Below are 18,763 nucleotides of genomic sequence, written 5' to 3' on the forward strand. Positions count from 1 at the left end.
CGTCCTCCTGGGCCTTCCTGGCCGCCTCCTCCAGCGCGGAGGCGCGCAGCGTCTCGGCGAGGTGCGGCCATTTGGCCAGCTCGTCGAGGTCGCGCTGCTCGCGGGACGCCGCGAGCGCCGCCGCGCGCTCCGGGTCGTCCTCCTCCTCCTCCGGGGCCGGGGCCGCGGCCGGGGTTGGTGCCTGGGCCGGGGCTCACCGATGTAGAGGCCACCGGCGGCGGCCGGCCCGCCTTGCGTGTGTGCGCGAGCCGCCGCGAGGCCGCGCCGCCGCGGACGTGAAGCACGTGCGCCGGCCGCGCATCGTGCTCCACCTCGAACCACAAGTCCCGGCTGGGACTTGCGTCGCCGCACGCGGGGTCCTCGTCGGAGGTCCGCCGGCAGCTGAGCGCGGCGCTTCCGGATCTCGGCGAAGCGGGCGCGGCCGGAGCCCGGGATGGGCGGCACCGGAACCCAATCTGGGCTCAGGTGCTAGCCGTGGGGGAGGTGCACGTCCCCCCACGGCATTGGGACGCCGGCGTCCCAGAACATCTGCGCCACCGCTACGGTGACGTAGATCCGGTCGCGTCTAGGAGGCGCCGGCGGCCCCATGGCGAACGCCGGCGGCGCGACTTGCCGGCCGCCGCCGGCCTCGTGGTCGTTGGCGGATGGCTCGAACTCGCGCTCGGGGCCATGGCGGCGCGGAAGCTCTAGCCCGCGCGTGCGTGTGGCCGGAGTGGAGAGTGGGGACTGGATAGGGACATTCCCCTCCCCCAGTCCACATTTAATAGGACTGGGGCACCGACAGCTGGGCCAGCCACGCGGACCAGGCGGACACGCGAGGGCGCCGCGTGCCATCCGCGGCCACGCAAATCCGGCCCAAATTTGGGCCAGGTTTGCGTTGTTCCGGACGCCGCGGCCATCCGCATTTGCGGTGGGTCGCCGCGTTGGGCCGGTTTTTGTCCGGCTGAACCCATCCGGACACGCGGGCGCGGGTCCCGCGTTGGAGATGCCCTAAGTTATTGTAGGAGTGCATCAATTATTGTAGTAGGTTGAATCCCTAATCGCCATCTTCCACCTAGACCAGATCTAGTTTTCATGAGAGCAAGCTTAAACATTCCTCTTAAAGTAGAGTAATCGAAGTCTGAAACTTTGAATCTTTTGGTCTTACTGAATTTCGCTATCAATATCTACCAATTGGTATCAAGAGCTTGTGAATCGTCTCAGCAGCACGATGGATCTACAAGAGTGACCTTGTAATCTCTCAAAAATCATTCACTTTCTCTCCTGTTATCGGCCGCTGTGCAGTGTTACAGCGATGGCTACCCAGTGGAGGCATAAATAGTATATTATCGGCCGCTGTGCAGTGTTACAGCGATGGCTACCCAGTGGAGGCATAAATAGTATAAATAGTATGCAGCTCTGGTTGGGAGTTAGTTACTCAGCAACATCACTACGGTTGAGTTCGAGCGTAAAATTCCTCCTGTCGTTGTGTGGTCTCGCTGTTTAGTTGGTGAAGGTAGCTCTCTGCTTCTTGTAAAAACCCTCTGAAATTTCCGTGGCAAAAACATCAGATTCAGCTTCAGCTGACAGAGGAACGAGATAGAATCAATGCAACTAGATGTGCAAAACTGCAGAAAGATTGTGAAGCTGACAAGCAAGAATCCTTGGATTTCCGGTGTCCAAGCAAACTTTGACAGATTATTTGTTGCGTCACTTCCACAAGTGAACCAGCAACCTGTAGCGCCCCACCTAGTCCTGCTATACCTCCAGCAGTTCAGGATGCTATTGCTAATTCCCCTGGTCAACAAGTCAACATTGCCCTACAGGCATCCAAATGAAAATGTTCAGGGAACTTCAACCACAACGAATAAAATACATATGTACACGTTCTTGGCTGCTTACAACAGCATCCGCATTTGCTTGCTTTTACTGCCCTGTGGTCAAAGTTCTATCTATCAGCAACTACTGCAGGTGCCTCCCCTTGATTTCCTCCAAGACACTCTAAGAAACCTCTGATTTCTGTTTATGGGGCTTCCAATTTGGCCTGAATGGTCGGTTCTTCGGCCCTGAGTGCCTTTTAAGCTATTATCTAGCAACTATCTACACTGTGCACAATGTTTGAATCCACAAGGCAATTAGCTCAGGTCGAAACCGGCTTCTGAATTTATCGCGTACAACAGTTTGGTTTGCAACTGCTCCTTGCTGTTCAACATGAATAAGGGAATCTGTTAGTCCTGCTGAAATGAATTAGCAAACAGATAAAATGTAAAGGAACTCCTGGTTTGGCCAGATGTAGAAATGTGGTTATTATGGTTTACTGACGTTTTGTAAGGAGGGAGCTTAAGAAGGTTCATGCAAGTAGCTGAGGTGGGCAACCGGTCTCCATGCTCCTCCACACCAGGGACACCAGCTCTGTATCCAAAAGAAGCTTAAGATCAAAATACCCAACAGAACAAGATGTGTAACTCGAACCATGTATATACAGGTGAATCGAACCTTTGAATGCAAAATTTTGGATCAAGGTACTCAAATCCAAGGAGTGGCCCACGAGAACATCCAGTCACAAACCTATGCATTTATCGTCATCCGTATAATGAGATTAAGAGAAGCATTGATTTGATATAAAGGATTAAGTATGTTTCAACTAATCACAGCTCAGGCTTGTGCATCATGCAAAAAAAAGGAAAACATGTGTAAACCAAGAAGTCTCAAGGAAATAGATGAATCTAAACATTCAAGCTCCTGTCAGCATAACTTAGTATGTTATCTATTTATTCCTCTAGGTTTAACAAGACCAAAACTATTACAGTTAGCACAACAGCCCACAAGTAGAAGAGGAATAGAGGCAGTCAATTTCTACAAAAACTAATACTCGTGCCACAAAAAAGGAGAGTAACATACTTGAGAAACTTTTTCTGATTATCTGAACTGAAGCTCTTTAAAACCTCCCAGAGCATATCAATGATCTCATGGTCCTGAAAGAAAACCATTATTAATCCTTCTCTAAAGTAGGAAGATGCAAAATAATTCACCATTCAAAATAATAACATAAATATATAAACATAAAAACACATGATTCAATACTTGTACCTCTGGAACTGGCCAATATAAATATTCGCAGTATGTATATAAATTATTATTAAGCAGGGACATTGCCTGAACTAGCTAGTTTTTGTATTTAAATTGACGTTAATATTTCAAGCTGATCCATCACTGAGATTGATCCTAGGGCATGCCAAGTCCTGCAGTCCACTAACATTGCCTTGTGGTTTGTAAGATTAACTCATAAAACACTGTAAGAAAAGGTCTGTTCTAAACTTCAAAGAACTATATTTGTTTCTAGCACTCCAGTAGCTCATGCTTGCAGGATTGACTTGGTTTGAGCATGCCTGCTATTCAGCAAAAGCACATTTTAATCCTTTGTCGCAGTGCAAGCAAACAAACGAGGAAAAATTGAGTGGGAGAGTGCTGGCTCTCATGACCACCTATTGTGGAAGTAGCGTAAAACTATCAAATAGGTATAACGTACAAAGCCCGCACATAGACATTGTAGGTAGTTATGCTCGGAAAAGATAAAGATGATTGGTAGTTTTATAGTGGGTACTGGGTACCAAGGAGATACCCACTATAAAGACCCGGGTGCCCACCAGGCCATTCAAGATAGCTCAATTCTTGCCACACAAGACCTTGTTTGTAGATCCAATCTAGCTCCTGTAACTCTTCTAACAGTCCTCAAACATCAATATACACCAACATGACATATCTAGGTAAGTCTCAGACATGGCCTCGCCAAACTGCCGAAGTCCTTACTATGGTAAGATCGGAGATAAACCCTTTTGCACAATCTTAACATCAGCGGCCGTAAAAAAAGCATCAACATACCATATAGCTTTTTTATAAAATATAAAGCAAGACTGCTCTCATACCACAACTTTCAATTGTTAAAAATTATGGGGTAGCCCACATGAGTGCATCTATTAAGTAGTGAAGGATAACCAGCCACAAGTATCAATTACTATATGATAGCCAGCTGCATTATTGAAATGATGGCCTTTCCTACATAACAAAGCAAACATACCGGGTGATAACCTCCAGAATAGTTGGTGTTCAAACGCAAGTCATCAATGTCCAAACTTTCCACGGAACCAGATATGAGAAGCTGCCAGAGCAAAATACGCAAGAGAAAGTGAGAAAAGTAAGAAATGGTAATGCTAGGTATAAGTGTCCTTCGACAACAATAAACATGCACAGCATGATGCAATACAGTAATACATAAAACATAGTAACATATTAGTCTTAACCACATGGAAAACATAAAAATAAGACAAAAAGTCACAATGCATTCACTTAATATACACATTTTGAAAAAGAGGTAGTCGAACTAAATTTCTCAATTTGTAATATTTATGTAAACTATGTAAGTCAAAGTACCTGAATTTCATGTTCATTGAACATATCGATCCATTCCTTCGGTACAAGTTGTTGAAAACCTCTCAAAAAATGTCTACTTTGTCCACGAATCTGTAATCAGAAGAAAAGCAAATTACGTATCAAAACGTTACAATACTACATGACAAGCAGTAAATGACTGAACTCATAACACACCTGATAGTTTAATCGATGGTTAGCAACAAGGTGGATAAACATAATAACATTCTGATTAGTAACACGCATCTCTCTCCCACCAGGAAGCAGCTCTTCTTCTGATTGTTCGCCATATTCATTATTCAGAATAACAAAGTACAGCTCCAAATCTGAGAGGTCGCCTTGGTAATGCTGAGCATAGGAACGAAAAGTGATCAGAGCGTGGCAAAATGAACATCAGATGAAAAAGATACTTCATAAAGATAGTGGATCCTCATATAGATATATAATGACATGCTACAAAGAAACAATACCCTCTGGAAATCTGGATTGCAACCTCACAATTAAAGAAGACTTTTTTCATGGGTCATATATTAACTTGGTAGTTGGTATTTTATCTTAAATATTAAACTTATGATAGTTTCATATGCCATATTTGACAAAACTGATACTATTAGATAAACACTTCATCTCACCAGCTCAACTGCACACAACATTTAGAAAAATATTAGCTTCTAAACCTATCAATAACTATTTTCTTCTTCAGACATTGATGTAAATAGGATCAAACCTTCAAAAACAGAAGATGTCGATACAACTCTGGATCCAGTGAAGGCAGATCATTCAAGAAGTTGGACCTGATTGGTGGCAAAAAGGGAGATGTGGATGATAAACTCATTAAAAATAAATCATATCGAGCATAATGGAATTGTATATATGACATCATAATATATTAACAGATTTGTAGAAGGGAAAAATCACAAGTCATTCTAACATTGTCTCATAGTATGCCCAACCATACTATGTTTAACTTAATTGTAGTTAACAACAAAATCCACAACGCTGCAAGGGCCCAACCCACTCCTATATTCGAACTAATTTACCTAGAAGGCTAGAAGCAAATTTTATCCATGCCGGCAAGTTCTGAACCATATCTCGTAACAAATGAACCATAATCCAGGTCAACAGAATCACAAGTAATTTGTTGCAACTTGCTTAAGGGAGAAGGAGGGAGAGATATACTTCTCTTTCAGCTTGCTCAAGAAGAAGGTAGCAAATGGCAAGTCAACAAGTATTCCCTCATACATCGCCTGAAAGACATGAATAAAACACATGTCAGATGATATGATATCCATATAGTTACAGAAAGGCGTATAACTTATGTGATTGCCATGATAGAGCTTAGGAACAAAAGAAGTTACAAAATTAGTAAGACTAATGTAGAATAATCAGCAACTCTGCACTGATGGACACAATTAGCATATCTATGCCTTTTTTGTATGCCGTTTTAGTACAATCTACAGGCATGTGCCCAAACTCAAAAAGCAACTTTAGTTCCAAGTATAAAATTGTGGATGACCAAACAGTTCAACAGAACCCCAGTGACATATGCTGCCAATAATACAATTGATCAACACAGACAGATCACTCTAGAGCAACAGCGCAGCATGTCACCGATTCAGAATGTGCGAACCAGTATACAAGAATGCCATGAAGATGTTTACAGATATTGAACCTAAACTATTCTACATAACAAAATTCATGATAACAAGATCAGGAATACTCATTATGTTATTTCTATCAGTCAAGTACTCGAATACGCACATATCACTGGAACAGCCATCTGATCTTAAACACATGTTACATCACTGCTAGCTACCATACAGCAACCTCAAGAATAGAGATGACACTAATAATTTCAAGCTCAATATACATTTCCATAAGAAAAAAAAGCATGACATGCCTCCAATATAGGACAAAAGTTCAGGAAATACTGGTAAATTGGCATCAAGATACTTGCATGCCTTCGGAAAATGTCAGAAAATCAGATATACGAGTTCTAGAACAAGCTCTAACAGGTTGAACATCTGCTCAGAAATGGCAAAGAAAATATATACAATCAAAGCACCTTCCCGAGGAGACTTCCAAGAAAATGGAAATACTGCAGATGCTGTTCGTGAACCAATCCCGATCCAGGGTTGGGGTACAAAAGATGATCGACCGTTTCCTACAGAGAAAAAAAACAGGATACAAAAAATGAGAAGTAACGTAACTGAGATAAGCAAAATAACTCCATATAGTATTTCTGCCAGTTCTTAGCAAGTGTATACAAAGCTACCAGCATACTGCCACAAATTAATGAACATAAAGTGCGCGATTGTGATTCTCGCACATTAGTAAAGATTGTGATTCTGTGACTAAGGAATAAAAGAGCAGATACCTTGAACAAGCCATACTGCACATCAAACGCAGCACGAGTGATATTTTCCATGAAATCTTTGAAAATTCCGCCTCCATCAATTCCAGCTTCTTCCACACCATGCTCATTAACAAATGATACTCGAATCTACAAGCATCAAGGTTTCATTGAAAAGTCAGAAGACTGATTTCCTGTATATTAGGAGAATATGTCTTAAACAACCAAGGCGTAAAGATGAAAGATATTGTCATCATACTGGTCCTTTAAGATCTTCTTCAGAGAGCAAGCTTAGCTGGTCAAAAGCATCTTCCAGAAGTCGACTTCTTCTTATCTTGAACCGGTGTCTTGTCAAGGAAGAATGGGACGTCGTTGATTGTTTAGAATTTGCCAATTGTGACTATGGAAAAAAAAAAAAAAGTAAGACATTATCCTGAAAGATGCACCAGTCGTATTCGACGTTGTACAACTAATAAATAATGACATACAGTAAATATCTTGACTCTGATGGTAAAAGGCGCCAAAAAGGGGGCAAGCTTTATAATCTCTGATGCTCGAGTGTTGCCAAGTATTGCCTGAAAAGCATGTAAAGGGTGTTAAAGAGATGTTCTTCTGAAATATGTATTAGTAATTCAAGCAGCACATAGCTACTACCTGAGAGACAAAATTTTCGCTTGTTGCTTCTTGGGAATAGAAATCACTATCGGAAGTGAATGGGAGTCGGTTGTTCCAGTCTTGTAACTGCAATTAGGTACAAAATTTAGTTCACCTTACGTACTTTCTCCATGGAACAATAAATAAAGTAGCAACCACTTCTGGCAAATAGTTAACAGAACAGTGCGATATTAATCAGCTACATTGTCCATCAAAACAAATTCACATAATTTGTACCAAACAATCTGGAATATAAACTAGAAATGGTTGTGTTTATAATAAACAAAGAAAGAAAGAAATTAGTTGTGTTTGATAAAGAAAAAAAAACAATGTTCATATAGTAACCATGCAGCTCAAAAACCAAGGACTGGCTATGCAAAGGACTGCAATTTTAGATGAAGAAGAGAAAGCAAGAACAATTTCTTAAGGTTATACTAAGTTCCTAACCAACAATAATAATGAATGATCTTCCCAAAAGTCCTCCAGAATCCCAAAAGTACCCCAGAATCTAATGAATAGTGAACTACAGTATCAATGGCATTTTCTGCACACCTCAATACGACCATTAGAGTTCAAGGCGCTAATATACATAAATTGAAAATCAAAATCACTAGATATAACAAACAGTAACATGATATATCAAGGCAGGATATCTACCTGTATGAGTAACTCAGATAACCCAGTCCTAGCCCGGCTCTTGAGATTATCAATCGACATTTTCTTAAGGCCTAAAGGATTAGGTAATGGCTTCTGAGTAGAAGAGGTGTGTGAAGGAATAATCCAAAGAAGTTGCCATAAAGCCTGCAGATTGAAGTTGAATTCATATCAATGTAATACCAAACATGAGTATATCCCAGCAACAGCTCTGATGTTTCAAGTAATTATAAATTCAACAGAGTGGTTGACTAATAATAACACATTGATGGTATTGTTTTGTGTGTACCTGCTTTAAAATGAGAATCAGAGACTTCAAATCCTTAAGTGAAAGAGGTTTCTCTTGTTCATAGAATTCCTCGTTATCAACGATCTTTAACATGTACCTAATACAGGGTAAAATACAAAGCATTGATAACGTGTGTTCTGAGAAAAGATATGAAAATTTGTCCACAGTTCGATTCATTGACAAAAAAACACAACAATTAAATTAAAAAAGAATTAACCAGCAACAGTTTGTGCCAATTTGAAATAGACGTCTTACTTGTATATGGGACAGAATACGGACACTGGCAGTAGCCAACCAGGAGCATCTGCAGGCAATGGAGAGATATACTTGGAAAAATATGGCCATCTTTGGTTTACATGGCATCGCTTTATAAAATTCCATAGTGCAGGAACAATTTCGGTACGGTAGGCCAGCACAGTCATAGTTACATCTAGAGGCAGTGTGTTGAACATGACATGAAGGAAAGCACAAATGGACCCTACAGCTTCCACTTCAGCATCTGATGGTCCAGATAGATCAGAATAGTTTGTGCTTAATGTGCCTCTGAACAGTGCATTCACCTATGCATGACAGTCTAAAGTCAAATAGGAGAAAGCAAAATATGGAACCCAATAATCTTGACAGTGAATAACTTCTGTATGGCTGTTCAGCATACCAAATGATCGAGTAATCGTGTATTTGAATCAAATGCTGCAGTTATCTGTTTTTGCAAATCAATATCAAGACCACCTTTCACATCAACGTCCATGGGCATGTCATCGTCCTCATCTGCTCCTGTTCGTAGTTTAAGAAGAATACAGCATGCATAAGACTCTATCACAGAAAGACTGAAAGAGATATGCAAGTTAAGGAGACGCCTAGTAGGAATGAATCTTAAGCCGCAAAGGGGCACCACAATACTGCTAATTTAGAGCTGTGTCAAACATTTGTGTACTTGCGATGTCTTCAAATTCTTGAAAAGTCAGGTCCAGCTCAATGTGGTGTGTGCTCTTATAGGGTCTAATTTCTAACGGTGTGAATGTATATATGGTGCATATGAGTTCCATTCTTCATTAATGCACATCAGATCGCAATCGTTAATCCCACCAGTTAGCTATACTTTTCCATGGGCTCCGAAAACTATGTTTCAAAATGTCTGTACATTTACAGAATCAGGATTTAGCAAAGTACTTCTAGGCTTCTAGCGGTGTTGCACTCTCTCGCCCTACTTGAATGCTTCAGAATTCATGAAATGCTTGTAGTACGTCATTAAACAGGCTTATGCCGGTCGTTTCAACTAAGATTTTTCTTAGATTTTGTCATAAGTGTTTTCTTGGCCTGTGTGTACAGTGAGCCACGGAAAAATATAGTAAAACAGAGTAAGTAATATGTTGCAAGTATATTGATGCTCTACCTATGGACAACACTATTTTGTAACAAGTATACAAAATAAAAAAATCGACCCTATTTATGGCTTTACTTTTTAATAACTGGAATAATACAGACACTCATACAACAGTGAAACATAGACCTGATGTATCAATTTCAAGCGTGTAGGCTGCAAAAAGGATCAACTCATCAAAGGACAGAGACCAAGTCTGCATATTTATACTTCCCATTCACACCAACATATTAAACAGTGTTGTAATGGTAAGCACCAAGCCTCCTTTTACTCAGCCTAAGATTCCCCTTAGCTAGCCGTGTTTCAGAACACTGCAGTGTTCACCTATTTAAGGTGTTCAAATTTCAACTTAATACACTCCCTCCGATCCATAATAAGTGTCAGAAATTTTGTGTAAAGTTGGTACTTATCATGGACCGGAGGGAGTAGTATATTATGACTTTTTCTGCACTCATTAAATCATAAAACCATGACAACTTCAAAGCACCAAATTTGTTTTTTCCGATGTTTTTCAGGTAAATGGAATGTGGAGTTTGCAAGCATTCATTATGTGACAAGAACCTATGCAAATGAATTACAACACAAAATGCTACATAAACACTAGCAAAGCTAGACTGCCAAAAGATAGAAGATTGTTCATTTACTGGCAAGTAACTTACTTTCAGTAGGGGATGTGATCGTTGGCAATGCATCCAGCAATGACGTAGAAACAGCAATGATGTCAGCTGCCTGGAATAGAAAAAAAAACATACAAAAATGATACTATCACTCACAATTATTAAAGTGGCATCAATCTTTTAAATAATCCACAAAAGGACATCCAATAGAAAATGGAAAAAGAGAGCTATTTCCACAACCAAGAATATTACATATATGATAACAAGTCAACAATATAGTAATACATGCATAATTCAGCTATTTGCATGACCAAGGTTATTTCAGAAATCAGATATGAAGTCAACCATATATCAACATATGCATACATGTTTAGCATCACAAGAAGAACAACACATTTGCTTGTGAACCTCACAAATAAATACACTTTTTCTCTCTGTTGAGATCATATAACTCAAGAGAGCCAACACAATAAATATAGAAGAATATTGAACATGAGGGCACATGCAAGGAACATAATACATCTTGCCGCATTTTTTGACGTAAACAATTTCTCACCTCGCATTTTTTGCATTTCACATCAATCCTAGTTGTAGAATGATAAGTGAATTTGTAGAGAAAAAATATGTATGCAATGCAAAATGTGTGTACACACATGCAACATAGTCCCATAAATGATACCCAAGAAGAACCATAATTAGCAGAGGATTTGTTGTGCAAAAAAAAACTGCTATATACCAAATAGATTTGGATACCAACCCAACCTTCTCAACCCAGCTCAAAAGCTGGACAAGGATAGACAAAATGCGCCAAAACAAATGATGGGGCCTAACTGCCCAATGCTGGCATTGAATAAGAAAAGGGACCTAACAAAGCTCTTTTCTGGGAGCAAATGGGCTTGCAATGAATGTTTTTGGGTACAGACACCAGATTGGTCTTTTCCCTGATTATTGTATTTTCGTGCATTTCCAGCCTTGTGCAATATTGCCAGATATCCAGTAGATAAGAAATTGATGTAGTGACTTGAAAGGTAGAAGAACACCTACTCTATCGAAGCGAACATTGGTTCAGCCAAAATCCAGGTTGCAGCTTCAAGTACATTTGCTAGAACACAAGCATATCCTGGATGATTAACTGATATATCCTTTGGAAGAACATCAGCACGACTAGGCAAATAGCAAGCTATCTGATGGATATAATATTTGCTGAGCCCATTAGCAGCGAAAACCTGAAGTAAATAAGCAGTAGAAACAGTCAAATATACACATTCCTCAAAATAAATTCAAACAAATTTGAAATGGAGAAATGGTTCAATTCATAATATAAAAAAATTGTATTCTCAGACATTATGTTTCAGATTACAAAAGGTAAATAATATGCAGTTCATATTTTCGCCAGCCATGAGTACAATCAGTCAAACAAGAAATTATGGAAACAGCTCACCTTCTTGAAGTGCGGCAAACGATGCCAGAGAAAAGGAATGGATAGAAGTTGCGAGGAAAAACTCCATCTTGGATCGACAATTGGACAGCAGCATGGATCATCGCCAACATGCGAAGCAACAAGCATGAGAGCTTGCTCCAGCGCAGATGTATTATGGTGGTGCTCCAAATTTCTTGCATTTTGCTGAATAATGATCAGATCCATCAAAAACATCACAAAGCAAATCATTGAAGATTAACTGTGGCCATAGTGATCAATTCAATGCTTCTTCCACCAAACAACTAAATACTCAGAGCAAGGTCACTGCACTAGACAATCCCACACTACCTACCAACAGATGCTAATCAAAACAAACTTGATAGTACCTGCTATTGTTGGAACATCAACTTTTTATGCTTGATACACCAAGAAACAACTAAAATGAAAACTAAAATTTCAGAAGTTCTGATATTTGTATTCAAGAATTCATTGCCGTGCTATTGCCTTCAGAATCTTAATAATAAGATGAGTATAGCTAACGTTGTGAAGGAGAATATTATTTTGTTTAGGTGGCATACAAAACCTGGTAGTAGGATGTAATATAAAGATAGTCGTGAGTAATAAAGAAATCCAAAGTGTACGGCACTATTTTGACTGTTAAAGGAACTAAACTAATACAGCCACATATCCTCAAGTGAAAGTAGAATTATTTGTGGATAATATATTTGGTCAACGAGTCAACTAAAAGAGTAGAGACAATGGTAACAACAAATAAACAACCTTACTATAGAAATAGAACATACCGGTACTGCAATAATAATCCCCCGAAATAAGCAATAGATCCTTTTGTGCTGAAGATACCCAACGACTTTGCAAATCCACGGTAGTTTAGGATTTAACAAACAAGTCACAGCTTCTAATAATCGGACAAAGGGCATTTCTGTGCTTTCCACTGACATCAAAAGTTGGTTACTCCAATCATACCTATCAAAACAAAATAAACAAGGCAAATGTTATTCATTTCATCATTAATGATAGAAAAATAGCACCAGCTGGAGCATGTACATTGGCTACATAAGTTCAGCAAGAAAAAGAAGCAGATGATAAAATATCAACTGAGAAGGCAATATCAATAAAGCAACTATATCGATACACACAGCAAAACTTAAATCAAATTAAGATGTAGGGCATCCCCTAGTGAGATGGTAACTGCATGTTCCATTCACAAAATTTCACTCGGCACAAGCTGATCTTGAGCAGAAATCATAAGACCAGATTCACGTGTTCCATTATAGAAATTCATTCTATTTCAACTGAAACTTAGTAGCACGAAGAAATAGAACTTCATAGGGTATTCAGTCCACTTAGGATGAATAAATGTATTTTTGAATCATGCAATTAGTAAGAACAGATAAAGAAGAATATTCGAAATATTAGCTTTCAATATTTGAACTCACCTCTTCTGATGGACTGCATACACGCAGATGAGTGCGAGTTTTTTTACCCTATGTATCACAAGAGGTTCCACTGAGGAGTAATTTACACCAGCGAAGAGGCTTACAGCATCTCCTACAACCGAAAGGCGAAAATGATGAATACAGCTAATGTCATAGAAGTAGTGAAAATGAATATAATGTCGATGAGGCTGCACACAAATAGAATACAAGTCAATAGAAAAACATTGTACTACTCCCTCCGATTAATATTACTTGTCGCTAGTATAGATGTATCTAGAAATAAAATGTGTCTAGATACATCCATATTAGGGACAATTAATATGGATCAGGGGGAGTACCTAAACATGTCTAATAATGCCTAGGAAGTTCATAATGAATCAATAATATCAAGAGTTTACAGAGAATAAATTTCTTGGCATATTTTTTTGTTCAAGTTATTGGCATTAGTCGAATGCCACTCATGAAGCATACTAACCAAGAAATAGCTGTTTGCACCTAGGAGAACAGGCAGTTGTAACTAGGTCCATGAATAAAGGCTCTAAATTGAGAATAAGATACCAGTATGCCAGCTGTTATACAGGGATGGAAATACGCTAAACGGAATGACATAAAGGCATATCTGGTGGATATTATATAGAAGGGGGATAAATGCCCCAATAACACTAGGATCAAACTTAGTATACATTGGAAAGAATAGCAACACTGATAAACAATAGATTGATACGTACCATTTTTAACATACTGCAGAAGTAAGTTGCAGACTTGAGAAAGTATAGCAATATCATCGTCTTTACTTGCATTGAAGAAGAAGAGCAATTGCCGAAGAAAGTCAGAATTAGCGCTGAAGCAGTTCCTGATTCAGTACCACAAGCTGGTCAGAGAGAGAGAGACCCAAGAAAAGACTAAACTTAATATCTTCAGTATAATCCTTACCTATCTACCCTCTGGCAGTGCTCCCCAAAAGTAGAACAGAAGTTTTCTCGAACTTCAGCGCGTGCCAGTTCGAATGCCCTCTTCCCTCTGAAGCATTTCTGCAGCTCACAATTAGTCAAATTCCATTTCGGGAACATGAATATGCATATACACGGGAAGCTGAAAGCGACTCTGGACGCAACAGCTTGTCACGAGAAACAGGATAGTGGTTTAATAAAATGCTAGGTCGTCGGATATGCCATAGTCGATTAAGGCGAACTTTTCACAAGCACGCCTCGTAACGGCCGACAAACCAAAAAGTGGAACCATTAAAGCTTCTAAGCTTTTAACACCCCCTTGATCCCAGTAGAAGCGCACGTGCATACAAACCTAAACACTCGGTTAATTTGCATCGTCACACCCGGATAACCAATAGGAATCACTATGGGTGTGTTTGGTAGGTCGGCCGGACTCAGATATTCCCACCTCAACCGAGTTTTAGCTGTTTGTTAGCCCGGTTCTGCTCTCTCAGCCCTGCCCACCTCGTGCAAAAAGAGGCTCTCAGCCCTGCCGGGTTGTGAAGCTCAAATCCAGCTTCACACCCCAGCCTGGCCGAGTTGGCCCGAGAAATCCCGTCGCGCGCGCCCGCGAATGGTTCTCCACCCCGTCCAGATACGCCCTCTTGTTCTTGAGAAATCCCTCACCCGCCTGGCCGAGCCGCCTCTCCATCCTCCCCAAATCCCGCCGCCGGTCTCTGCCCCCACATTCCTCTGTACCTCTCAGCAGCCCTCCCTCGGCAGCCGCCGAGCTAGACGGCGCGCCGCCCTCCTGTGCACGCCGGAGAAATCCACATCTGGGCATGGACGTCGGTTTACCTAGAAGAACGTCACCCCGTCCCTAGCAGGAGCCGCCGCGCCGGACGAGCTTGTCCACGTCTCTCACCGGCAGCAGGACATCGACAACATCCCCGTATGAGCAGTCCGCCCCGCCCCGATCCGCCTCCTGGACGTTCTCCACGACGCCCAGGCCCGAGCTCCTCCGCCTCCACGACTCCCAAGCCCCAACGCCGCCAGCGCCTCCTCGCGATGGTGCCTCCTCGCGATGGTACCTCCTAGCCTAGCGCCGGTGCTCCTCACAGCCGAGCTCTGCTTGCTCCAGCGCACATCCCCAACACCCTGCTCGAGAGGAACGCTAGCACTCTGGCCAAGGAGCTGATTGCTTTTTATTTTTCTATTGAAGGTCTTCTATGTTAAAATGTTGGACTAGTTTGCAGTTTTGAGGTCACCCCAGATATTTTCCACCAAACAACATCTTGCCTTGGCCTGGGTGAAAACACCCGATCCACCAAACACGTGATAAAATCTGAGCACAGCTCGTATAGGGTCGGCAGGTCTGAGCTGGGAAAGTAATTCTGTGGTGGACCGACCTACCAAACACACCCTATAACTCCTCGGCCAGCCTACGCGGTCTGAACTCCCCCTTGTCCTGCCGCATCATGTCAAAATAAATTTCTTCAACTACATTTACTCTTCCGACCGGCCTACAGACCTTATGGTGCTGGAGAATTACTCGACCTAAAACTTCACACAAGCACAAAACATTGATGGTGTAATTCTTCGAGTAGAACTATTAAACCTAAAACTTGCAACAATGCTCAGAGTCTGGATCTCAGGTATAATAAACTGTAAACACAGTTTAGAGAACGCATCAATAAACCCTCCCTCGCTCGAAAGTCGAAACAGCGCCACTTTAATTAGGGGCGCAAGTCGCGATCACGGGTACGGCGACCACCCCGCAGGGCGTTCGAAACACATACCTGGATCTTGGTTGCGGATGAGTTCTGTAGGCGCAGCGCTAGTCTTCGTCGTCGCTCCTCGCGCGTCTGCTCGAGCAGCACCTGGCGGTCGCGCTCCTTGTTGCTGCGGCCGCCCATGTCGACCCGCTTCCGCGAGGTCGGGTCGCCGGAGAAGAACATCCTGCCGGCTCCGCCCGCCCGCCCGCCTGCTGGGCACCACCACCCCAGGAAAAGAAAAGAGGAAAAAATCAAGAAAAATCGGCAAGAAAATCGCGGAGGGAGGGGATGCGAGGCCGATCGGGGCGTACCGGAATGGGGCTCGGCTCGATCGGGGTTCTAGGGTTTGCGACGAGGGGGGGCTTGGCCAGGGGAAGGGGATGGATGCGGAGCAGCGACCGGCTTGGGAAGCTGCGAGTCGAGAGGAGAGGGGAAAGGAGTCGAGATGGGTGCGGTCTCGTCTCGGGCCTGGGAGCCGGAGGAGAAGAGAAGGGGTGGGTGATATTTTCCGTATGACGGTTCTGCCCCCGTCGATCCTAGTGCAAACCCGTGCAAGCAGTGACGTGGGCGTCCACGCGTGATGCGTGATGACGTGGAGTAGCTCCCGTCCCTCCTGTATGAAACTTTTTATACATGTACCACATGCATGTACAATTTTTTTTTTTTTGAAACGAGGCAAAAGACTTGCCATTACCATTTTTATTAATAAAGAAGAAGTACAGAATTTGGCCAGTTTATTAGCGGAAAACCGGCCGAAAACCGAAACAAGTGCCCCGTCGACCGTCATGGAGCACGACCGCCGCAGGGACACAGAGCCACCCTGGCAACCCACACAAGATACACATGCCGCCGAAGCGAGAAGTCGTCGCGGTTGACCTTCAACGTCATCGTCATCACTCTTCAGCGACTCCGACTTCACCGAAGAACCAACTACCAAGACCTCGCCGAAGCGGCACCGTGAAGCTCAAGCTGGCCAAAGCCAAACAAGCGACTCCTCGTGAAGCAACAGGCAGCTCCGACTCTGATGACGAGCTCTGAAGAGGATAAGCGCAAGACCTGCGCCGAGGAAGATCATCGCCAGAGGGCCACCCTGCAGGTCATCGTACGCTGCACAAATGAAGACTCTCGACAAACCATAGCAGCTCCGACTCCACCGCAAGCGAAGCACAAGACGAAGAAGCTCGGACGCTCGCCGAAGCCAAGGTCTTGAAGCTACCAAACCATCGCTCAACACCGTCATCGTTGCCGCACAAGCCACCACACGGACCTCACACATCGCCGGCCACCCGCCGCGATGCCGTACGAGTCCAGCCTCAGGAAAGCACGCTGGGGAACAAAGTCTTCAAGACGACGCCCCCAAGAGGGAAGCGACGTGGATCGACGCCGTCGTCCGGCCCCGCACAACACGGCCTAGGCTTTCGCCCGAAAACTATGCTCCGGGAGCGAGAGGAGGTCGAAGGCTCCATGAAGGCCCCCAAGAGGATAGCGACATCCGCAGCCGCCGCGCCATCGGCTTTCGCTCGGAGCAGCCGAACCTCCGCACTCCCACGTTGCCGAACGGAGATGAGGGAGACCCACAACGCCGCCGGCCTGCGAACCACTGGCACAAGCACCTCCCACGCGGCGACGACGCCACACCACGTAGGACCACCAACCTCACCGCCGGCAGGAACCGACGGGCCAGATCGAACCGAGCCCGCCACGGTCGGATCCGGCACCTCGGGAAGCCGCCGCGACGAGCAACCAGCAGCAACCCGCCGACCACCACCCGCAGAGGAAGAAGCAGGGGAGAGGGCCGCCACCCCACCCACCCTCGTCGGACTGCAGCAGGGAGCCGCCGCCGTCGCCGCCACATCTGGGATGAGCCGGAGCTCCGCCCGCCGCGCGCTGCTTCAGACCACCGGGGGAGCGGAGGGGGGCCGAGCTAGGCCGCTGCCACGCCGGCCGAGCCGCCGAGGCCGAGCTAGGCTGCCACCACGCCGGCGAGCCGCCGAGGCCGAGCCTTCTCCCACCACCGCGGGCTCCCGCCGCAGGCCGAGGCCGTCGCGCGCGAGAGGAGCCCCGCCGCCGCCGTCCTCCAGCACGGGCTTTGCCCGGTGGACTCCTCCATGCATGTACAATGGTAGAGAAGGCATGTCTTCTCTTACCCCTCTACATTATGTAGAGAAGATAATAACTATAACATGTACGATGCATTGTCTCTTAGTGTTATCTCTTGCAATTAATGAGAACCAATTAAATTTGGTAGAAAATTAGGTTGCTAAGAGAAGACATGTGCTACAATGGAGCAAATGGTCTTCTCTTATTTTATAAGGGATCATCTCTTAGCTAAAGGAGACAACTTTCCCTTCATCTATTCTCTCTCCTCCAACTCAGCAAATAATATCCTGCGTGGCAGCTCTAATGGAAGTCTGACGTCACCGCATTGTATATGCCCTTAGGATAACCAGCTCTCACGGCAAAGGAGGCCACAATGGAGAATTTGGTGACCAAGTCCCTCCGCCGGTGGGTGTTGCGTTCCTTCTTCTTACGGTGCCACTCCGCCGACAGGTCCTTGCTCGATCGTGCACATATTAGGGTTAGGGTTTTGAGCGACGGTGTTTTGACGGTGGCAGTGTCGAGAATAAATCTCCAATCGTGTTGTCATTCATAGCGGCGACAACAAGCTTAGACGAATCGTATCTACTTGGTCTTTTCTGTAGCAAACTATGCAATGACACACATTTAGTGAGCAACAGCCCCCAACTATGGATACACCACAATCGACCTCACAAATACTAATGTGTGGCATCACGACGGGTTTTGGCTAGTCCTAGCTCCCCCACTA

The 18,763-nt window shown here is 43.9% G+C and overlaps 1 pseudogene; it reads right to left on the reverse strand.

The window, feature by feature from the left end:
- Positions 1–1,627: 1,627 nt before the first annotated feature.
- LOC124705613 lies at positions 1,628–16,134 on the reverse strand (annotated as a pseudogene).
- Positions 16,135–18,763: the final 2,629 nt, after the last annotated feature.

Source organism: Lolium rigidum, chromosome 4, assembly GCF_022539505.1.
Source record: "Lolium rigidum isolate FL_2022 chromosome 4, APGP_CSIRO_Lrig_0.1, whole genome shotgun sequence".
Lineage (NCBI taxonomy): Eukaryota > Viridiplantae > Streptophyta > Magnoliopsida > Poales > Poaceae > Lolium > Lolium rigidum.